This window comes from Scyliorhinus canicula, chromosome 11 (genome assembly GCF_902713615.1).
Source record: "Scyliorhinus canicula chromosome 11, sScyCan1.1, whole genome shotgun sequence".
In the NCBI taxonomy this organism is placed as follows: domain Eukaryota; kingdom Metazoa; phylum Chordata; class Chondrichthyes; order Carcharhiniformes; family Scyliorhinidae; genus Scyliorhinus; species Scyliorhinus canicula.
Genome location: NC_052156.1, coordinates 150,517,408 through 150,541,227, shown reverse-complemented (window position 1 = coordinate 150,541,227; position 23,820 = coordinate 150,517,408). Strand labels below are relative to the sequence as shown.

Sequence of the window (23,820 nt, the reverse complement as noted above, 5' to 3'; positions counted from 1 at the left end):
ACCTGGTGAGACTGGGCCAAGGCCTGCAGGGCGCCGGCAATGTCGTTTTGCCTCTGGCACATTGCTGCCTGTGAGAGGGCAACCCTGTCCAGGGCCGAGGATGACGCGTGCATATGAACCCCAATGCCTTGCATCACCTGACCCATTGCCTCCACCGCGGATGCCACCCGTGCGGTGTCGGACTGGGTCTCTGCCAAGAGCGGCACCACTCCCTGCTCGTGGACGCGGTTCGACTCCTCTAACAGCGTCTGCAGAGTCTGGAAGGAAGCCCTCATCCCGTCGTTGTTTCCCTGGGTTTCTTGAGGCATCGGCTGTGTGGGTGGGTTGAGAAACTCCAGGAACTCCGAAAACGTCTGGGAGCCAGCTGCATCCTGGGCCTGGTCTGGCCTCCGCGAGTCCGGGCCCTCGGTTGCTCCGACCTCCACCTGCTGTACCTGCTCAGCTGTGATGTGCAAACCAGACTGTGATCCAGGAGACTCATCACTAAATAGGCCCGTCGGGGTGAGTGTCTCTGGGATAATGGATGTTGTGGGAGATAGCAGTGCCGCAAGCCCGATATTTTTGCAATTTAGCCCCTCCTCAATGGTGTGGGGCCGCTCAGAGTCCGGAGGGTTATCCCAGGCCATTTCCGGGGGTTGTGTTCTCGCCACCCTCTGGGCGTCCTGATCCGCAGATTGGGTTGGGGAGGATGGGGCTCCCCGCTGATCGGGCACCCTCTGTCATGCGGCCCCGGGTGAGGTGGGGGCAGATGCCTGTGTCCGTCTGCAGCCAGACGGCCCTGGTCGTTCGGCATCACGTCCTAGGGAAGAGAATGAGACGGGTTATTTAGATTTGCTCGGTAGGCCGCTGGACGGTCCCAGTGGGCAGCGTGTGAAGGGACAGAGGATGGGGGAGGTGTCCCAGTGGGCAGGGTGTGTGAAGGGACAGAGGATGGGGGAGGTGTCCAAGTGGGCAGGGTGTGTGAAGGGACAGAGGATGGGGGAGGTGTCCAAGTGGGCAGGGTGTGTGAAGGGACAGAGGATGGGGAAGGTGTCCAAGTGGGCAGGGTGTGTGAAGGAACAGAGGATGGGGGAGGTGTCCAAGTGGGCAGGGTGTGTGAAGGGACAGAGGATGGGGGAGGTGTCCCAGTGGGCAGGGTGTGTGAAGGGACAGAGGATGGGGGAGGTGTCCCAGTAGGCAGGGTGTGTGAAAGGACAGAGGATGGGGGAGGGGTGGGTGTTTGTCAAGGAGGGTTGTCTCACTTGCTGCAGATCCGCCAACCTCGCATAGCGTGACATCCCGGTGGCAGACCCCCCAACAAGGTCCAGTGCCCTCTGTTCAAAGGTGGTGAGGGGGTGCAGGTTGGGCGAACCCCCTCCAGTCTTGTGCCGCTCACGGTTGTTGTGAGCGGACTTGGCCTGTTGGGGGAGGGTACATAGGTAGATCATTACAATACGGCAGGTATCAGCAGTCCGTTCAGATACTGGCACAGTTTGGGGGTCAAGTTGTCATAAGACGATTGCATCTCTTCACGGGGCCAGAGCGCTGGGTCTGTGACAACTTTGTGAACCATCCTCAAATAACTCGTGCCAGGGGGGGGAGGTGGGTGATTAGGTAAAGGGGGGGGGGGGGGGGGGAGGGATGGTTGTGACCAGGGGGCACCTTCTTGGCACTTACCCTGGCAGCCCTGGTGAGGTTGTGTAGCTTTTTCCGGCACTGCTCTGCGGAGCGAGGGTTCTGCCCCACAGCACTGACGGCAGCGGCCACCTCACGCCAGGCCTGGCGTACCGCGCTGGCAGGTTGGCGATGCCCTCTCCGCGGGTGGAGGATGCCCCTCCTCTGCTCGACAGCATCGAGCAGCATCTCGACATCGGCCTCCACAAAACGAGGTGCAGCTCTCCTGGACTCCGACATCATGGCCGACAGATTCTGTGCTCGCCCGCGCCTTTTTACGGCGTCGGGCGGCATCACGTGGGCGTGATCGTGTCGTCGCCGCGTTCCGTCATCATCGCGCACGTGATTAACGCGGCCGCGTTACTAGCCCATTTCCCGGAAGTGAATACGTCGGGAAATGGACCCTTCCCGACCGTCGTAAAACGCACCCTTGTTTCTTGGGGGTCGGTTTGCAGGATTAAAGAAGCGAAGTATGGCCTCGAGTAGGGGGAAATGTTTAGATATATGCAGGTTCGAGATTTTGCCAGGAAAGAGATACAGAGCTTCCCGGAGGAACTGGTCTCCACATTACTGGAGGAGGTGCTGACGACAGGGGGACTGGAGAAGGGAGTAGTGTCAGCGGTTTACGAGGCTATTTTGGAAGAGGAGAAAGCACCACTGGAAGGGATCAAAGCAAAGTGGGAGGAAGACTTCGGAGAGGGTATGGAGGAGGGGTTCTGGTGTGAGGTGCTCCGGAGAGTGAACGCCTCCACCTCGTGTGCGAGGTTGGGGCTGATACAGCTGAAGGTGGTGTATAGAGCGCACCTCACGGGGGCGAGGATGAGCAGGTTCTTTGAGGGGGTAGAAGATGTGTGTGAGCGTTGTGGGGGGGCCCCGCAAACCACGTTCACGGGTTTTGGTCCTGTCCAAAGGCGGAGGATTATTGGAAGGAGGTGTTTAGGGTAATCTCTAAAGTGGTGCATGTGAAACTGGACCCGGGCCCTCGGGAGGCCATATTCGGGGTGTCGGACCAGCCAGGGTTGGAAACGAGTGCGGAGGCAGATGTTGTAGCCTTCGCCTCGTTGATCGCCCGAAGGCGGATCCTGTTGGGATGGAGAGCAACCTCTCCACCCTGTGCCCTGGCGTGGCGGGGGACTTGTTGGAATTCTTGACTCTTGAGAAGGTTAAGTTTGAACCGAGGGGAAGGATGGAGGGGTTCTACAATTCATGGGCGTTATTCATTATGCACTTTCGAGAATTGGATAACATCGAAAATTAGTGGGGGGAGGTGGTTGGGAGGGTTGGGGGGAGGGGGACTGTGTGTGTTAATGGTGACTATGGGTGCTTCCTGATTCCTTTTTGTTATTTGTTTATGTTAACATGCAGGCTGCTGTTTGGGGGTTTGGGGAGAGGATGGGATTGTTGTTGTTGATATGGGGATTGACATTATATTCGTTACTGCTTATTGCTTATTGTTGGTGGTTGCAAATTTGGGAGAAAATGTGAAAAAGGAGAATAAAAATATTTTTTAAAAAACAATAGAACGTAAGAGCCAGCCCAGATGAAACAGTGCCTCTAAGTAAAGTGTGAGAATTTTACAGATGCTCCCTAGCTTGCTTCTGCCTCTAAGTAAAGTGTAGGGATTTTATAGACGCTCCCTAGCCTGCTACAATCTCCACCCCTCCTATGTTTAAGCTAATCAAGCCCAGCGTGCTCTTATTTCCAGAGTTGTCTGCTGCCGAATTGAAAGTAAGTGGTTAGCTTTTCATGTCACCTTCTCATTAGCTGAATTTTTCTGTTAATCCTCTGATGACGATCCAGATACGAAACGTTAGCCCTGTTCTGTTCCCCCTCCACCGAAACTCTCAGACCTGCTGACATGTTGCAGCATTTTCTTTTCATGTTTCAGATTCCAGCATCTGCAGCAATTTGCTTTTATCTTCGGTTCAGCCTCCAGCAGCGCGTGTATCGCCATCTCAACTTACTGTCCCATTTTGGCCGCCAACGAATGAACTTTGTCTCTGCTCTTTTCTGTTCTGTTTGCTTCACTCTCAGGGGTTATCTGTGTCATGCTGCTGTGTGCAGATGTTTGCTGGATGCAAATTAGCTGCAGTATTTCCGACAAGTGACAACACCCCAAAAATATTTTATTGGCTGCAAAGGGATTTCAAACGTCTGCTGGTTGTGAAAAGTGTTATCTGAATGCAGGCTGGTGTATTTTTCAATGGGTATTTAAGGTATATATTGGGCTGGATTCTCCGCCAGCCGCCGCTGGTCGCGGTGTTCCCGATGCAGCAGGAAATCAGGCGTCCAGGAAAAATCGGGATCGGCACTTGGCACCCTCCCTGCTGGTGGGGGAATCAGGGTTCGCTCCCCAGCGGGACGATGTTAATGGACACAAATTGTCCTGATGACCCATTTGCATCAACTTAGCGGGCACGGCATAAGAGTCTCTGGGCCCTCATGATTTTTCGGAACTCTGGGCTCCATCTAGTTCAGGGTTCCTTGTGGGGGGGGGGGGGGGGGGTCCCTCTAGTTAGCCGACAGAGCACCCTCGCCCGGGGTTTCCCGACGGCATAGGGTGGCCACAATGGAAAACCCCATTGGCCGGCTGCTGGAACAGAGGATTCCCGTTGCCGGCGGGGTTGCATTGCGTCGGAAAACGGGGCTGGAGGAACGGAGAATCCTGCCCATGGTCTCCCAAATGGAGAATCTCGCCTATTGTATTATATGTAACTGGTGCAGTAAATGTAAAAAGCCTGGGTTAATGTGTGTGTGTGACTGCTGCAGTCATGGTTTTTTAAAATCCCGGGGCTGGATTCTCCCAAAATGAGACTATGTCCCCACGCCGGCGTAAAAACGGTAGAGTTTTACTCCAGAAATTCCTACAAATAAGTTCAATGAGTGCCAAGCCCTGCAGGGGGCTAGCAGGCACCCAGAGTGAATCTCGCAGCTTTTGCTGCATATACGGCCCCCCGCACATCTGGGTCAGAGGCCGCACATGCGCATGGCGGCGTCCTGCAGCGACCGGTCGGGAGCGGAAGATTGCTGAGCGGGCCTCTAGCAAGGCTCCCTGGCGGTGCGGCGTACTCCATGGTGACTCCGATTTTCGGTGCCCGGACAATTGCTGAACCAGCACCCGCCCCGAGTACAACGTCAAACTGGATTTTCCACCCCGGCGCCGGCCACGATTTTGGAGGTCGGGCTGCGGAGAATCCAGCCCCTGGTTTTTAAAGACAGACACTCTGGCTACAGCAGGGATAATTAAAGCTTTGAAAAAGTAAGATCATAATTCACTCCAACCATGTATATTGTTTACCGAATAGGGCTACAGGAATTTAGTTTATAGAAAGGTTTCCCGGAGAGTAGATAATTCGAAACATTGGACGCCATTTAATGCCCGTGGGCTGGGGGATTGATGGGTGCCTCAGCGCCTGCAGGTCCACCATGCCACCCCCTGAATCATGTCTACCCATAATGGGGGCAACCCCAGCTCCTGCCTGTTTGTCCCACCGGCCACCAATAACTCCCACTGACCATGGAGGTCTCTAGCCGCTCGCCTGAAGGCATTTGCTGACAGGACAATGACAATCATAGTTAAGTGAGCACTTCAAAGCTCCCAAGTGGATTCCCGTGGGGAGGCATGCCATTTAGCAGGTGGCAGTAATTGCCGAAGATTCCAATCAGACCTTGATGCCTGGACACTATGCCTGTGCAGGAAACAGCACCACAGACCCAGCAGCCAACATCCGAGCACCCAGGGGATGGGTCCGAGCACGAGGGACATTTCCTTGACAAGAGGGTGGGGTTGTGGGGAGGGGACCAGTGCCCAGTCCAGGAAACATTATGAGCAGGTGTCTGGGGTACAGTGTCTGGGTTCCGGTGACCAAGGACCTCCACTGCGACCGGGGGTGCGTGGGCAGGGCGGTTTGATGGCAGCCAGTGGGATGGCAGGGGGTGTGAGCGGGGATGGGGGGGGTTAGTGTCATGGGAGACTGGAGGGTCCCGCGATGGAAGACACCGCTGGCCGTCAGTCTCACACCCCCTACAATTCTTTACAGATATTACCTGTAATATCCACTCCCTGAACATCCAACTTTGTGTGCGACCACCATTTGACGATCATGCACGTGTGTGCACCCTTCTCAGCGAGTGTGCATGACAGCTACATCCTGGGGCAGTCGGACATCCCAGCCTCTTCGAGGAATGATGACGCAATGGTAATCACTGGGGGTGAAACCCACGCAAACACGGGGAGAATGCGCAAACTCCACACGGACAGTGACCCAGAGCCGGGATCGAACCTGGGACCTCGGCGCCACGAGGCAGCAATTCTACCCACTGTGCCACCATGCCACCCGTGATTCCACATCTTGATTTCCAGTGCTTATGTAATTTCTCATTACAGCACTGACCCCTTCACCAGCAAAGCTACACCGTCTCCTTTTTCTTTCAGTCTGTCTTTCCAGAACACTGAGTACCCTCGGACATTCAATTCCCAGATGATATCTTGGAGCTCACAGATGCCATCCTCGAGGTGCTGCTGGCAGGCCAGATGCCAGAGAAGGCAGTGGCAGCAGCACCAACAGAGGCTCGAGGCGGTGGCGCATCTGCAGGGTACAGCCTCACATCCTGAGGACCCAGCAGTCCATCAGGCCGGGATGGGGGTGGGGGCAGAGGGGAAGGGTGTACAGGCATTACTGGTCTTCCGAACAGATGACGGACAGCGAGTGCCGCAGGGGGCTCCACCTCAACAAGGGCACGGTGCAGTACCTGTGCCATGTCATCATGGACTTGGCACCATGTGGAGGAGGAGGATACCCGCTCCCAGTGGCCGTCACCACCTGAACTTCTATGCCTCAGGATCATTCCAGAGTTCGAGCAAGGACTTGTGCAGCATTTCACAAGTGGCAGCCCGTGAGGCCACAGATGCCCTGTTTGCCCAGACAGCAAACTATATAAACTTTGACATGGACCAGGTCCAATGAGATGCCCGGGCCGCAGGATTCTCTGCCATCAACAGGATGCCCCAGGTTCAGGGGGTAATAGATGGCATGCATGTCGCCTTGTACACAGCGGGCTATCAGGGAGTGCCGTACATCAACAGGAAGGAATTCCACTCCCTGAACATCCAACTTTGTGTGCGACCACCATTTGACGATCATGCACGTGTGTGCACCCTTCTCAGCGAGTGTGCACGACAGCTACATCCTGGGGCAGTCGGACATCCCAGCCTCTTCGAGGAATGATGACGCAATGGTAATCACTGGGGGCGAAACCCATGCAAACACGGGGAGAATGCGCAAACTCCACACGGACAGTGACCCAGAGCCGGGATCGAACCTGGGACCTCGGCGCCACGAGGCGCCCTTCACCAGCAAAGCTACACCGTCTCCTTTTTCTTTCAGTCCATCTTTCCAGAATACTGAGTACCCTCGGACATTCAATTCCCAGACCTGACCTCCCTGCAACCATGTCTCAGTAATCGCCACCAAATCATAATCTTTTGTCTCTATTTGAGTCGTTAACTCAGTAAGTTTGTTCTGAATCCTTCGTACATTTAGATGCGAAGCTTTTAAAGTTTTCTATTATCAACTTTCCCTAGTCTTTTATAATTCCATTGTGCATAAAGGCATTCATCCATTCTGCCCCTCGCCATTATTTTCTGGAAGCCATCCACCACATCGCTAACCTGCACGCTTACCTCTTTCTTTAATTTGGGTTTTCTAATTTTCCCGACAACTGACCCCTCCCCCCTTCCCGCCTATTCAGTTTAATGCTGTACATATGTGTCCCCAACTGCCCCTGATGGTACCACTCCATTCCCACCCCTCCCAACCCTTACCCCCACCCCTTCCTCCCCACACCCCCTACTCCTGTCCCCACCTCACCCCATCACTCCTCTTTCCCTCCCTCCTCCCCCCCGCCCGTGCCCTCTCAGTTATCCTCGACCTGGTTAGCCTTCTGTGCTCTCCCACCACATCTAGGTGTATGCCCAGGATGCACATCAGAAGTGGAGGAAGCCTGCTGCTTACTGCGCTCAGTGGCATTCAACCCTGGCGGGCATCCTGTGGGGGCACTGGAGCCAAAAGACCCTGGCCCACTTGTCGGCGGCACATCCTTCCAGGGGCTGACTGCGAGACATGCAGGTGTCACCTGGAGGAGACCTCAGAGGACTGGTGGTCACTGTCTCCACTCCCTAGGGTGACTCCGGGTTGAAGTTGGCCTTGACATCCCCAGGTGTGACTATCTCAGAGTGATCGTGTCAGGAGTGCAATCCACACAGAAATGATCCACCTACAATTCCAGACATCAGATGACTCATGGCAGCCATTTGTAGTCAGAGTCTTTTCTTGTCTTTAAAGAAAAAGGTCCGTTTTGAAAAGCTTGAGGATAGACAGGTCCCCCGGGCCTGACGGGATATATACAAGGATTCTATGGGAAGCAAGAGGTGAAATTGCAGAGCCGTTGGCAATGATCTTTTCGTCCTCACTGTCAACAGGGGTGGTACCAGGGGATTGGAGAGTGGCGAATGTCATGCCCCTGTTCAAAAAAGGGAATAGGGATAACCCTGGGAATTACAGGCCGGTTAGTCTTACTTCGGTGGTAGGCAAAGTAATGGAAAGGGTACTGAGGGATAGGATTTCTGAGCATCTGGAAAGACACTGCTTGATTAGGGATAGTCAGCACGGATGTGTGAGGGGTAGGTCTTGCCTTACAAGTCTTATTGACTTCTTTGAGGAGGTGACCAAGCATGTGGATGAAGGTAAAGCAGTGGATGTAGTGTACATGGATTTTAGTAAGGCATTTGATAAGGTTCCCCATGGTAGGCTTATGCAGAAAGTAAGGAGGCATGGGATAGTGGGAAATTTGGCCAGTTGGATAACGAACTGGCTAACTGATAGAAGACAGAGAGTGGTGGTGGATGGCAAATATTCAGCCTGGAGCCCAGTTACCAGTGGCATACCGCAGGGATCAGTTCTGGGTCCTCTGCTGTTTGTGATTTTCATTAATGACTTGGATGAGGGAGTTGAAGGGTGGGTCCGTAAATTTGCAGATGATACGAAGATTGGTGGAGTTGTGGATAGTGCGGAGCGCTGTTGTCGGCTGCAAAGAGACATAGATAGAATGCAGAGCTGGGCTGAGAAGTGGCAGATGGAATTTAACCCTGAAAAGTGTGAGGTTGTCCATTTTGGAAGGACAAATATGAATGCGGAATACAAGGTTAACGGTAGGGTTCTTGGCAATGTGGAGGAACTTAAGGTCTATGTTCATAGATCTTTGAAAGTTGCCACTCAAGTGGATAGAGCTGTGAAGAAGGCCTATGGTGTGCTAGCGTTCATTAGCAGAGGGATTTAATTTAAGAGCCATGAGGTAGTGATGCAACTGTACAAAACCTTGGTCAGGCCACATTTGGAGTACTGTGTGCAGTTCTGGTCGCCTCATTTTAGGAAGGATGTGGAAGCTTTGGTAAAGGTGCAAAGGAGATTTACCAGGATGTTGCCTGAATGGAGAGTAGGTCTTACGAGGAAAGGTTGAGGGTGCTAGGCCTTTTCTCATTAGAACGGAGAAGGATGAGGGGCGACTTGATAGAGGTTTATAAGATGATAAGGGGAATAGATAGACAGTCAGAGACTTTTTCCCCAGGTAGAACAAACCATTACAAGAGGACATAAATTTAAGGTGAATGGTGGAAGAAATAGGGGGGATGTCAGAGGTAGGTCCTTTACCCAGAGAGTTGTGGGGGCATGGAATGCACTGCCTGTGGAAGTAGTTGAGTCGGAAACATTAGGGACCTTCAAGCGGCTATTGGATAGGTACATGGATTATGGTAGAATAATGGAGTGTAGATTAATTTGTTCTTAAGGGCAGCACGGTAGCATTGTGGATAGCACAATTGCTTCACAGCTCCAGGGTCCCAGGTTTGATTCCGGCTTGGGTCGCTGTCTGTGCGGAGTCTGCACATCCTCCCCGTGTGTGCGTGGGTTTCCTCCGGGTGCTCCGGTTTCCTCCCACAGTCCAAAGATGTGCAGGTTAGGTGGATTGGCCATGATAAATTGCCCTTAGTGTCCAAAATTGCCCTTAGTGTTGGGTGGGGATACTGGGTTATGGGGATTGGGTGGGGGTGTTGACCTTGGCTAGGGTGCTCTTTCCAAGAGCCAGTGCAGACTCGATGGGCCGAATGGCCGCCTTCTGCACTGTAAATTCTATGATAATCTATGATTAATCTAGGACAAAGGTTCGGCACAACATCGTGGGCCGAAGGGCCTGTTCTGTGCTGCATTTTTCTATTTTCTATTAATCACATGCTTACCCATTTAGTTGAACTGCAGTCGAGATGGAAATTTATTTGATTGCTAGCCCGATCTGTTTGCATTGGTTTTAACCCCTCGCTGTCCACATCCATAACCTGTTTTTCACAAAGGCTGTCAATATGCAAACTTCCTTGATTGTTAACTTGATCTGCGTGCATCGGTTTTAACTTCTTGGTGACAATCCCTACAACCTATGACTTAACTTGCTGAACCCCGGGCACTTTTTCAAGTCTGATTGCTAGGAGGTTGGTGGGCTGTATATTAATTTTCACCTCCTGTAGGGATTCCAGTTTAATGTCCAGCTTGTCCCTCAGCACAAATGGGGAGCTCCAACTACTGTTGCTGGGAGAATCCAGCCCACTTTCTTTTGCCCCTTTCTCCAAACAGCCAATAATACCAATCATAGAATCTACAGTGCAGAAGGAGACTATTCGGCCCATCGAGTCTGCACCGGCCCTTAGAAAGAGCACCCTACCCAAGCCCACACCTCCACCCCATTGCCGTAACCCAGTAACCCCACCCAACTCTTTTGGACACTAAGGGGCAATTTAGTATGGCTAGTCCACCTAACCTGCACACCTTTGTTGTTCACACATTCAGCAAATTGAACAGGTTGAGGGACAATTCCACAGCCACCTCTGCTGAAACTGCTCTGCCTCTAGCTTGCTGTCAGGCAGCGGGATCAGCCCATGACAGTGACCTGCTACCACATCAGCTGATACATCCCAGTGTTCTGCTGTTGGATTAAAGTTGCTGGGCATTCTGTCACAGTGCTCTCTCTGGTCCATTTCCAGGGTTCAGAATTGTGATAATCCCCTGTGACAGGAGGCCGATTTAGATTCTTTTTGATCTGCCAAGACATTCATCCAAAATAAAGACAGAAAATGCTGGAACATTCAGCAGCTTTGGCATCATCTGTGGAGAGATAAACAGAGCTAACATTTCAGGTCTGTGATCATTCGTTTCGGAGACTGACTGTGGTGGCCGGTGGGAAATTCGGGATGATTTCCGCTGGGAAACGGGAAACAGGCTTTTTCGCCCGACCGTGCACTTTTCAGTTAGGCATCAGCAAGGAGCTTGGCGAATCTTGTGATTTGTCTGCCTCGCTACTACCTCAGAGGGTCAAAGGTCCTGCCGCCATATTTAAATGCACCCACAGAGGCATCCACTCACTGCAGGCCAGGTGTGTGCTGAAGCATCAAACCAAGGAAGCTAAACAAAGCAAACCATCTGCTTCATGGCTCAGCGAGGCCTCCCTGGGGATTCTCCTCCAGGACATCCAGGAAAGATGGGAGATCCTCTTTCCAAAGGATGGGAGCAGGAGGCTCACCCACTTGACCATGCTGGCCTGGGATGAGGTCGTCAGGGATGTTTGCACACGTTCAAAGCAGAAAAGGACCACCCTGCAGTGCAGGAAACGAATGGGCGACCTCACCTGCTCTGTCGGGGTAAGAGCAGCTTCCATAAATGTAAAGTACTGCAGATGCTGGCCGATACCTTGCTCTGTTAAGGACCTTGTGGCTGAATGTGCAGCATTGAATCTCTACGCAGAGGCATTCTGTGAATGGCAAACAGGTGTTATTAGCCACGTCTTTGGGGAGTAGACTTATCAACAAGAAGTCAATGCTGGAAGCACCGAGGGCCCTCAAAGATTTGTCATATCTGTGACGAACTCAAGTTGTAAGAGGTGTGAGGGAGCATACTATCCTGGTGCTGAGGCTACACTATTGGGGAGGTGTGAGGGCTCCCTGAGTAGGTGGCACAAACATGCATTACCTGCTTTCTGTGATTAACTGAACTTTGAGAGAGTGAAATCCTCTTCAATTAATGAATCACACAGGCTGCTACCAGGGAGCTCTCAAGGTAACATGTGTGTCGTTAATGGCGCCCTGCACTTACAAACAGCCTGAGATAGCAGCATTCACCCACAGCTCTGGCAGCTCGCATGCTTCATCCATATAGAGCTGCACATACTGGTGAGCTTTATTGAAGAAGGCATTGGTCACCTTTCTTACACGTTTATGTGTCACCAATTATGATATTGCACAGAGGTCAGAGGAATAATCCACTGATAAAAAGGTTCAATGCGGCAGTAACCTTAAGAGCAACTGACATTGCAAGTTCTCCAAGGCCATGCGGTGTCAGATTCCCACACAGAGCGTGGCTAATATGAGCCACAACATCCTCAGTACCGGGACAGTCTGCTCCATCGCCCCGGGCAGCGTAACCTCAGCACCGGGACAGTCTGCTCCATCGCCCCGGGCAGCGTAGCCTTAGCACCGGGACAGTCTGCTCCATCGCCCCGGGCAGCAAGGCCTCAGCACCGGGACAGTCTGCTCCATCGCCCCGGGCAGCAAGGCCTCAGCACCGGGACAGTCTGCTCCATCTCCCCGGGCAGCAAGGCCTCAGCACCGGGACAGTCTGCTCCATCGCCCCGGGCAGCGTAGCCTCAGCACCGGGACAGTCTGCTCCATCGCCCCGGGCAGCAAGGCCTCAGCACCGGGACAGTCTGCTCCATCGCCCCGGGCAGCGTAGCCTCAGCACCGGGACAGTCTGCTCCATCGCCCCGGGCAGCAAGGCCTCAGCACCGGGACAGTCTGCTCCATCGCCCCGGGCAGCAAGGCCTCAGCACCGGGACAGTCTGCTCCATCGCCCCCGGCAGCGTAACCTCAGCACCGGGACAGTCTGCTCCAACGCCCCGGGCAGCGTAGCCTTAGCACCGGGACAGTCTGCTCCATCGCCCCGGGCAGCCAGGCCTCAGCACCGGGACAGTCTGCTCCATCGCCCCAGGCAGCAAGGCCTCAGCACCAGGACAGTCTGCTCCATCGCCACGGGCAGCAAGGCCTCAGCACCGGGACAGTCTGCTCCATCGCCCAGGGCAGCGTGGCCTCAGCACCGGGACAGTCTGCTCCATCACCCCGGGCAGCAAGGCCTCAGCACCGGGACAGTCTGCTCCAGCGCCCCGGGCAGCGTAACCTCAGCACCGGGACAGTCTGCTCCACCTCCCCGGGCAGCGTAACCTCAGCACCGGGACAGTCTGCTCCATCACCCCGGGCAGCAAGGCCTCAGCACCGGGACAGTCTGCTCCAGCGCCCCGGGCAGCAAGGCCTCAGCACCGGGACAGTCTGCTCCAGCGCCCCGGGCAGCAAGGCCTCAGCACCAGGACAGTCTGCTCCATCGCCCCGGGCAGCAAGGCCTCAGCACCGGGACAGTCTGCTCCATCGCCCCGGGCAGCAAGGCCTCAGCACCGGGACAGTCTGCTCCAGCGCCCCGGGCAGCAAGGCCTCAGCACCAGGACAGTCTGCTCCATCGCCCCGGGCAGCAAGGCCTCAGCACCGGGACAGTCTGCTCCATCGCCCCAGGCAGCGTAACCTCAGCACCGGGACAGTCTGCTCCATCGCCCCGGGCAGCAAGGCCTCAGCACCGGGACAGTCTGCTCCATCGCCCCGGGCAGCGTAACCTCAGCACCGGGACAGTCTGCTCCATCGCCCCAGGCAGCAAGGCCTCAGCACCAGGACAGTCTGCTCCATCGCCACGGGCAGCAAGGCCTCAGCACCGGGACAGTCTGCTCCATCGCCCCGGGCAGCGTAGCCTCAGCACCGGGACAGTCTGCTCCATCGCCCCGGGCAGCAAGGCCTCAGCACCGGGACAGTCTGCTCCATCGCCCCGGGCAGCAAGGCCTCAGCACCGGGACAGTCTGCTCCATCACCCCCGGCAGCAAGGCCTCAGCACCGGGACAGTCTGCTCCATCGCCCCGGGCAGCAAGGCCTCAGCACCTGGACAGTCTGCTCCATCTCCCCGGGCAGCAAGGCCTCAGCACCGGGACAGTCTGCTCCATCGCCCCGGGCAGCAAGGCCTCAGCACCGGGACAGACTGCTCCATCGCCCCCGGGCAGCAAGGCCTCAGCACCGGGACAGTCTGCTCCATCTCCCCGGGCAGCAAGGCCTCAGCACCGGGACAGTCTGCTCCAACTCTCCGGGCAGCGTAACCTCAGCACCCGGACAGTCTGCTCCATCGCCCCGGGCAGCAAGGCCTCAGCACCGGGACAGTCTGCTAAAATCGCCCCGGGCAGCGTGGCCTCAGCACCGGGACAGTCTGCTCCATCGCCCCGGGCAGAAAGGCCTCAGCACCGGGACAGTCTGCTCCATCGCCCAGGGCAGCAAGGCCTCAGCACCGGGACAGTCTGCTCCATCGCCCAGGGCAGCAAGGCCTCAGCACCGGGACAGTCTGCTCCATCGCCCCGGGCAGCGTAACCTCAGCACCGGGACAGTCTGCTCCATCGCCCCGGGCAGCGTAACCTCAGCACCGGGACAGTCTGCTCCATCGCCCCGGGTAGCGTGGCCTCAGCACCGGGACAGTCTGCTCCATCGCCCCGGGCAGCAAGGCCTCAGCACCGGGACAGTCTGCTCCATCGCCCCGGGCAGCCAGGCCTCAGCACCGGGACAGTCTGCTCCATCGCCCCGGGCAGCAAGGCCTCAGCACCGGGACAGTCTGCTCCATCACCCCGGGCAGCGTAACCTCAGCACCGGGACAGTCTGCTCCATCGCCCCGGGCAGCGTAACCTCAGCACCGGGACAGTCTGCTCCATCGCCCCGGGCAGCAAGGCCTCAGCACCGGGACAGTCTGCTCCATCGCCCCGGGCAGCAAGGCCTCAGCACCGGGACAGTCTGCTCCATCACCCCGGGCAGCAAGGCCTCAGCACCGGGACAGTCTGCTCCATCTCCCCGGGCAGCAAGGCCTCAGCACCGGGACAGTCTGCTCCATCGCCACGGGCAGCAAGGCCTCAGCACCGGGACAGTCTGCTCCATCGCCCCGGGCAGCGTAACCTCAGCACCGGGACAGTCTGCTCCATCGCCCCGGGCAGCAAGGCCACAGCACCGGGACAGTCTGCTCCATCTCCCCGGGCAGCAAGGCCTCAGCACCGGGACAGTCTGCTCCATCTCCCCGGGCAGCAAGGCCTCAGCACCGGGACAGTCTGCTCCATCTCCCCGGGCAGCAAGGCCTCAGCACCGGGACAGTCTGCTCCATCGCCCCGGGCAGCAAGGCCACAGCACCGGGACAGTCTGCTCCATTGCCCCGGGCAGCGTAACCTCAGCACCGGGACAGTCTGCTCCATCGCCCCGGGCAGCAAGGCCTCAGCACCGGGACAGTCTGCTCCATCTCCCCGGGCAGCGTAACCTCAGCACCGGGACAGTCTGCTCCATCGCCCCGGGCAGCAAGGCCTCAGCACCGGGACAGTCTGCTCCATCACCCCGGGCAGCAAGGCCTCAGCACCGGGACAGTCTGCTCCATCGCCCCGGGCAGCGTGGCCTCAGCACCGGGACAGTCTGCTCCATCTCCCCCGGGCAGCAAGGCCTCAGCACCGGGACAGTCTGCTCCATCGCCCCGGGCAGCAAGGCCTCAGCTCCGGGACAGTCTGCTCCATCTCCCCGGGCAGCAAGGCCTCAGCACCGGGACAGTCTGCTCCATCGCCCAGGGCAGCGTAACCTCAGCACCGGGACAGTCTGCTCCATCGCCCCGGGCAGCCAGGCCTCAGCACCGGGACAGTCTGCTCCATCGCCCCGGGCAGCGTAACCTCAGCACCGGGACGGTCTGCTCCATCGCCCCGGGCAGCAAGGCCTCAGCACCGGGACAGTCTGCTCCATCACCCCCGGCAGCAAGGCCTCAGCACCGGGACAGTCTGCTCCATCTCCCCGGGCAGCAAGGCCTCAGCACCGGGACAGTCTGCTCCATCGCCCTGGGCAGCGTAGCCTCAGCACCGGGACAGTCTGCTCCATCTCCCCGGGCAGCAAGGCCTCAGCACCGGGACAGTCTGCTCCATCGCCCCGGGCAGCGTAACCTCAGCACCGGGACAGTCTGCTCCATCTCCCCGGGCAGCAAGGCCTCAGCACCGGGACAGTCTGCTCCATCGCCCCGGGCAGCAAGGCCTCAGCACCGGGACAGTCTGCTCCATCACCCCGGGCAGCAAGGCCTCAGCACCGGGACAGTCTGCTCCAACGCCCCGGGCAGCGTAACCTCAGCACCGGGACAGTCTGCTCCATCGCCCCGGGCAGCAAGGCCTCAGCACCGGGACAGTCTGCTCCATCGCCCCGGGCAGCAAGGCCTCAGCACCGGGACAGTCTGCTCCAACTCCCCGGGCAGCAAGGCCTCAGCACCGGGACAGTCTGCTCCATCGCCCCGGGCAGCAAGGCCACAGCACCGGGACAGTCTGCTCCATCGCCCCGGGCAGCGTAACCTCAGCACCGGGACAGTCTGCTCCATCGCCCCGGGCAGCAAGGCCTCAGCACCGGGACAGTCTGCTCCATCTCCCCGGGCAGCGTAACCTCAGCACCGGGACAGTCTGCTCCATCACCCCGGGCAGCGTAACCTCAGCACCGGGACAGTCTGCTCCATCGCCCAGGGCAGCAAGGCCTCAGCACCGGGACAGTCTGCTCCATCGCCCCGGGCAGCAAGGCCTCAGCACCGGGACAGTCTGCTCCATCTCCCCGGGCAGCAAGGCCTCAGCACCGGGACAGTCTGCTCCATCGCCCCGGGCAGCAAGGCCTCAGCACCGGGACAGTCTGCTCCATCACCCCGGGCAGCAAGGCCTCAGCACCGGGACAGTCTGCTCCATCTCCCCGGGCAGGAAGGCCTCAGCACCGGGACAGTCTGCTCCATCACCCCGGGCAGCAAGGCCTCAGCACCGGGACAGACTGCTCCATCGCCCCGGGCAGCAAGGCCTCAGCACCCGGACAGTCTGCTCCATCGCCCCGGGCAGCAAGGCCTCAGCACCGGGACAGTCTGCTCCAACGCCCCGGGCAGCGTAACCTCAGCACCGGGACAGTCTGCTCCATCGCCCCGGGCAGCAAGGCCTCAGCACCGGGACAGTCTGCTCCATCGCCCCGGGCAGCAAGGCCTCAGCACCGGGACAGTCTGCTCCATCACCCAGGGCAGCGTGGCCTCAGCACCGGGACAGTCTGCTCCATCGCCCCGGGCAGCAAGGCCTCAGCACCGGGACAGTCTGCTCCATCTCCCCGGGCAGCAAGGCCTCAGCACCGGGACAGTCTGCTCCATCGCCCAGGGCAGCAAGGCCTCAGCACCGGGACAGTCTGCTCCATCACCCCGGGCAGCAAGGCCTCAGCACCGGGACAGTCTGCTCCATCGCCCCGGGCAGCAAGGCCTCAGCACCGGGACAGTCTGCTCCATCTCCCCGGGCAGCAAGGCCTCAGCACCGGGACAGTCTGCTCCATCGCCCTGGGCAGCAAGGCCTCAGCACCGGGACAGTCTGCTCCATCTCCCCGGGCAGCAAGGCGTCAGCACCGGGACGGTCTGCTCCAACTCTCTGGGCACGATTCTCTGAAATGTCGACTAAGTGTTCGTGCCGACGTGAATGCCATTGCATGGCATTGGAGCGGTTCACGCCGCTCCAGTCTCCCTTCCTGGCGCCAACTGGGCGCTGCGCCAACCCGCGCCTGCGCAGTTGGACCACGCCAACCCACGCGGGGGGGACTTGTGTGTGGAGGACTCTTCAGAGCGCCGGCCCTGACGCAACATGGCGTGGGGGTTCAGGGGTCAGCTGCGCAACAAAGTAGCCCCGGGATCGGAGAGGCCAGCCCGTTGATCGGTGGGCCCCGATCAAGGGTCAGATCCCAACGGAGGCCCTCCCCGGGTTCTGAGCCCCCCACCCCCCACCCCCTCTGGCCGCCCCTTGACCCTTCGCGCAGAGTTCTCACCGGCAGCGACCGGGGTGAACGGTGCTGGTGGGTCTCTGCTTTTCCGTGCGACCGTTCAGCCCATTCGGGCCGGAGAATTGGTGGCCCCTCTGTGGATAACGGCCCGCAACCGTCACTGTGCCAAACGCGCCGGCGCAAATGACGCCGATTCTCCGCACCTCGAAGAATCGTACGCCTGCGTCGGGGTGGCATCGCGCATTGGGACTATTCTCCGGCCCGGCACGGGGCTGGGTGAATTGCGCCCTCTGACTCTCCTTGGGCTGTCTCATAAGTCTTGCCCCAGGACACATTTCCATTCCTGCACTCTGTTCCTTTCCCCACCCCCATCAGTCATGCCTCTGCATTCCCCTTCACTCCCATGATTCACTCGCCTACCCCTAGCAATGCCTTTGTCTTCCTCCACCCGCCCTTCCCACCACCTAGCCCACTTCTTTTACCCCCTTCTCTCGACCATTACCGTTACGGCCTTGGAGCAATATCAGAGACGCACTGAAATATCGCAGCACCACTGTTAAAGGTGAAAGCAGCGATAATGTACCTCAGAGTCATTGATGTAGCGAAGCTCACCAGGTGCAGGTCACTAATATACAGTCGTGAAACAGACCGTTCTAATTATCCACTGGTGGGGCATTAGTTTGGAGGGAGAACATAATTCCGGCGCATTTGCCTCTTAATGAGTATTCATGAGATATAACTGAATGCAAGTGTGGTTCCCGGCATAGAACAGTGGGAAAGTCGACCCACCTTTAACCCACCATCAAAGTTGGAATATGAAAATTCCAAACTGATTTCCCGCCAGCAAGGGAAACTGACTTTTGTAAATTCCCTCCACTGGCAGGAGCAGAAAATTCCCCCCAACAGGTTTTAAGTGAGTCGAGAAACAGGAAAAGCCAGGGAGGGGGGCAATAAACGAGAGGGAATGGGTGAAAGGTTGTCGTAATTTCAAAGGCAAAAGCAGATGGAAATGAGACAAGTGAAGAATACAAAAGACGGGCTCAGAGGAGGGGGAAATGGCAACAGCAGAAGCTGCTGTCCAAAATGAGGAGGACAGGGGTTAGAAACTGAAATTATTGAACTCTGTGTTGAAGCTGGAAGCTTTCAAAGTGCTTAATCAATATGCTGTTCCTCGAGTTCCTTTGAGCTTCATTGGAAGAGTTTAGGATGCCAACACCAGAGACATGAGGACAGCAGTCAGGCAGGGAGTGAAAATGACAGGTGACCAGAAGCTCAGAGTCATGCTTTGGGAATTGGATAGGAGTTTTCAGGAAAGCAAACACCAGTCTGTATTTTATCTCACTGGTGTTAAGGTGACTGCATTATGGGCAGTGAATCGAGGATACAAAATTGAAAAAAATACATGTTAATCACTGTTTCACCTGGTTTGGTTGGAAGTTTGGAGATTAAATGCTCCTGGTGCAGTTTTCCCTTCCCTTTCTTGCCTTGCTTATGCTGGTCAGGGTTCTCCCTTCTAAGGAATAGGCCAGTCTTATTCCTGGCAAGTTAGACACTGCACCCGATATTTTCCACCACTCCCATTCCCTGCTCTGTGACTAGCCCTAGATGTGGCCCATTCGGTGTTCCTTATCCTGGCTGAGAAAAGGAGCCTGATCCAGATACCTGGCCTTGATCACCAACATGAACTGTCATGTATTTGTTTAAGGCAATGACATACAACCCCTTATTTAACAACTCCACCCCACCCCAGCCTGCAGGAAAGCACTGCATTTGCCCATAGCAACCTGATTCGCAGATGCTAATCAGAATTGTTGTGTTATGTGTTCCTATGTGTCTCATGGATGCGATATTGAGGCTTGTCTTTTAAACATGAATCATTTATTGGTAATCCTTAACAATGTACATATCCCAGTTACTGTCATGCATGGTGCTGCTCCCATGCAGTTTCCTTCTAGTTCTCCTAGTCCATTACCGTGTGACTCTGTACCCCATACCAGAGATGGTGCTATTCCGCAGTCCCCCATTATGCAATGCTGCCAAGCACCTTTGCATTAGACGTGCACACAGCCACAAACAACAGGAACATAATGTTAACTGCATGCTGCGTCACATTGTGGGCATCTAGCGAACTGAATTAACCAACCGGCAAGCTGCAAAATCTACACATTATAGAATCTATAATGTGTTGCTTTGCAGCTTGGGAGTTAGTTAGCCCAGCCCCACTATCTGGCCAGAGTGTGACGCAACATGCAGTCACCAGTGTGGGTTTAATCACCGTACCAGCTGGGTAGTTCCTCTCCTTGCTCCATGCTTGTGGAGTGGTGTCCCTCAAGCTGTACATAATCAGTGATCTTGCCGAATAGTGAGATATGCCAATGGTCCATTGTGGATAATTACTCACTCAGAAGAAACTTGCAGTTAAAAAGCAACTTTCGAAACCTCAGTTTGTCCTAAAGCACTTTGCAACCAATGAATTGTAGTTACTGTAATAATGTGAAAGGCCAAGCAGCCCCTTTGCCCACAGCCAGCTCCCATACATGCAGTGAGAACCATGACCAAATCATTTATTAAATAATCTGGTGTGATAACACTCACGAGACGCACAGGGACAGCCCAACTGATCTCCCTGTGGGACTCATGGAATATACTCTCCCCCGCTAGTGACCTAAGGCTCATCAATCGTGGTTCATGCTAATCGCCTTATGAAAGCCAGCCCAGGCTGGGATGGTGTGATTGGTCGCCCTGGTGCGGATCTTTGGATGGCAAGCCACATTGCGACCTTTGCTTTTGTTGTTGAATTAAATTTTCTTTGAATTTACCTCCTCGGGCCTTTGGAGCTTTTATATCTGATTGGGGGATAAATGTCTGCTGGGATACCGGACTGAACTCCGACCCCGGGCAGCCGAACTCCGAACCCGGGCAGCTGAACTCCGACCCCGGGCAGCCGAACTCCCGACCCCGGGCATTCAATGGGGAATCCAATCCAGGTCTGGCCAAGTACGTCACATTGCTCACCTTCTGGCGGACATCAGCAACACCAACTTGCATTTATATAGCATCTTTAACAGAATAAAACCATGAAGCCTCTTCACAGTGGAATTGTCAAACACAATTTGGCACCGAGACACATATATAACCAAGAGCATGGTCATAGATGTAAATTTTGAGAAGTGTCTTAAAGAGGGAGACATAGAGGCAGGGAATTACAGAAATTAAGACCAAGGCAGCTGAATGATGGATCAATGAAAATCAGGGACACACAAGAGTCCTGAATTGGAGGAACGCTGAGATCTCAGAGGATTGTGGGGCTGGGGATGGGGGGGTGGGGGGGGGGGGGGGGTTGGTGGTGGTGAAGACCATGGACAGAGTTCAAAACAACAATGAGAGTTTCAGAATCGAGATGTTGCTGAAATGGGAAGCAATGTAGGTCAGTGAGCACAGGGTAAAACAGCAAAATATTAGTAAACATGAGGGACCATTTCAAAATTAATTAATAATGCCACGTGATTCTTGATTGCTGGGGGATAACTCATCATTTGTAAGTGACGGCAGCCCATTGACCTCTGTGTTTATCCCCATGAACTACACTGGGATCCAGCACATCCTCCCCAACAACTCCACTCCCAGGCCCAGGAGCTCTGCGGCCAACACAGTGAGAGGTTGAGCCTATTGTGTTAGGTACACTGGTCTAACACCGGCTGCAACTGGATGCAGCTTAGATCAGAAAGATACTCCAGACCTTGAAGTTAGTTCAATCAGGTTTATTGAACTAATAGCACAGTTAGCACAGTTCTCTATGAGTTCGACTCTCTGCTAACTTAAGTGTGGTTACTCTGCCTGACTGAACCAGACTAGCTCTTAGCCACGTGGTGGAGGTGTGAAATTGTAACAACACCCTTGACTGACTCTCTAGATGTTCATCAGTGGAAAGAGGTGGAGTGTGAGTGCCTTGTGTCTTTTATAGTCAGATCCCACCTCTGAGAGTCCTGCCTGCTTATTGGCCATGTCCTGTTCTCTGTGTCCATTAGCTGCTTGTCTGTATATCATTATGTGTGTGTCTGCATATCTTGACAGAGCCAACTCAAAACACTCCAGAAATTAAATCTGGGACTGCCTGGCATCGGCAGTTCCCCTTTTAGTTATTTGAAGTAAGTCGCTATAGCAACTCTCGGCAACCCTGACTTTGTTTCCCTTCGAGAAGTGGTGCAGACTTTACAGGAACAGGAAGTGAGATTTCCATAAAGAAAACCAGATGTGAAACTGAGCTGGGGAACAGAGCCTGACAACTGTCACCGGGATTCAGACCTATCTGGAAAGAAAAAGACAAAGGGATAATACTTTGGTGAATAAGAGCCACGGAAATAAGGAAAGATTGAGGATGGCCTGAGAGAGGCCTTTCAGATTGGGAAAGGGTTTGATAGGATGGACAGAGAGAAGATATTTTCACTTGCAGGTGAGACCGGTTCTTGAAACCATAAATATAAAATAGTCACTAATGTCGGGAATTCAGGAGAAACTCCTTTACCCAGCGAGGGGTTAGAGAGTGAAATGCATTAATGTAATGATTTGTATATAGTCAGGACAGTGAAGGGTTAATAATTGCATCTATGTGTAAATCAAACACTAGAGGACGTTACTAATTCTCTGTTTATACGACACTCTCTCGGAATTCTGGGAGAAGCTGAATAGAACATGAAGAGAGCAGAGTGAAAGTTGATCAGAGATATATAGCAAGAGGTCAAGTCATAGTGTAGTTAAGTAGTTAGATAGAATATTGAATACTGTAGTACAGATCCAATATCATTTGTTTATTATCTATAACACAGTAGAGTGTGTGAACTTCATTTAACTAGTAGTGTAATAATAAATTAGTTTTGATTCAATCTTTTGATTGGTATATTTTTTGTCAACACTACATTGGGCTATCCCGGAGGAAAAGACAAAGAATACAACATATAACCAGTCGTGATAATATAACAATTAACAGAGTAGTTGAGGTGAATAACACAGATGTGTTGATAGGGAAGTGAGATAGCACATGCACGTCGGACAAGCAGCAAATCCTTTTGTGGAGGGAATAGATTCCTAAGGTGCACTTCTGCTGAAAAGTCCAGTCTGTGCGGGGCAGAGTCTGCCACGCATACACAGCTGCAGTGGGTGTTGTTTTCAGTGCCGGTGCCTGTTGCAGTCATTGATCATCGTGGGGGTCCCACACCGACCCACAGCTGGTCTTACCATCGGCGTGGAACAATAACGCACTGGATTTGTTGGGTTTGCTCCTGTGCTGCAAATAAGTGCGTAATCAGGGTTTTCAGTGGATTATATAAAGCTGTTCAGGAAAGGAGAGAAGCATAAATGTGGTTTTCATCAGCAGGAGAGACGGCATCAGCAACTGAACAATGATCCCTGATCCCCTCTCATTCTGACCCTCCTCTGGCTTTGGATTTAGTGAAAGCTGATGATTCTACCCCCAGCTGGTATTCCGAAATTGAGAAGGACCTTCATATACCCCAACAGACACCTTCAGCTGACACAAACACACTCTAAACAGGAAGACAATTTAAACAGAACAATATGAAGAGGACAATGGCTTACCCACTGTAGTTAAATATTTAAATTGTAGAGTATGTCTTTGATCTCCCAAATTAAATCTTTTCATTTACTGAAGTGTAATGTGATCATAGTTTCTTTTATTTCTGAGGAGACCATCATCAAATTACACATCAATAACAAGAACTTTACTGATATTGCTGAATTTAGGGACCGTGGTCACATCATTAGTTGGTTGTTAAATTTAGGAGCCAAATTCTGAAGGCCGCCGCAGGTAAGTCCTGACTTTTGCACATCACAATGTTCCAGACATGTTCTGGACAGCCGTGCTTTCCTATTGGTGTTGCATGGAATTGGGCATGGGAGGAAGAGTCTGGTCAGGCCTCTATCTGCATCCCATTCACGGCTGCAAATCAGTTTCATGTCAGCCTCCAACGGGATTTCTGCTCCACCATGTTGGGCACCAGCAGAAGATCCCACGACAAATTCACGTCAAAGTAAAAACAATTTTTGGATCTGTCAAGTTCCACCCCCCGTCCGTCATTGAACCCACTGGCAGGGCATGGGCGGCACGCTGGCACAGTGATTAGGGGAAGTAGATTTAGGACTGAGTTTAGGAGGAACTTCTTCACCCAAAGGGTTGTGAATCTATGGAA

At 54.6% G+C, this 23,820-nt stretch overlaps 1 protein-coding gene across 4 annotated transcripts in view; it reads left to right on the top strand.

Moving 5' to 3' along the window:
* The first annotated feature begins 3,345 nt into the window (after positions 1 to 3,345).
* si:dkey-5i3.5 (uncharacterized protein LOC565091 homolog) overlaps positions 3,346 to 23,820 on the top strand; it is a 37,837-nt gene continuing 17,362 nt past the window's right edge. For 3 of the 4 annotated variants that reach the window (XR_005462330.1, XR_005462329.1, XM_038811725.1), the window contains exon 1: positions 21,888 to 22,067. The gene's annotated coding sequence lies outside the window, so the exon portion shown is untranslated. Of the gene's footprint in view, positions 3,382 to 21,887; positions 22,068 to 23,820 lie in introns of those variants that run through there. The other variant, XM_038811726.1, reaches the window with a different exon arrangement.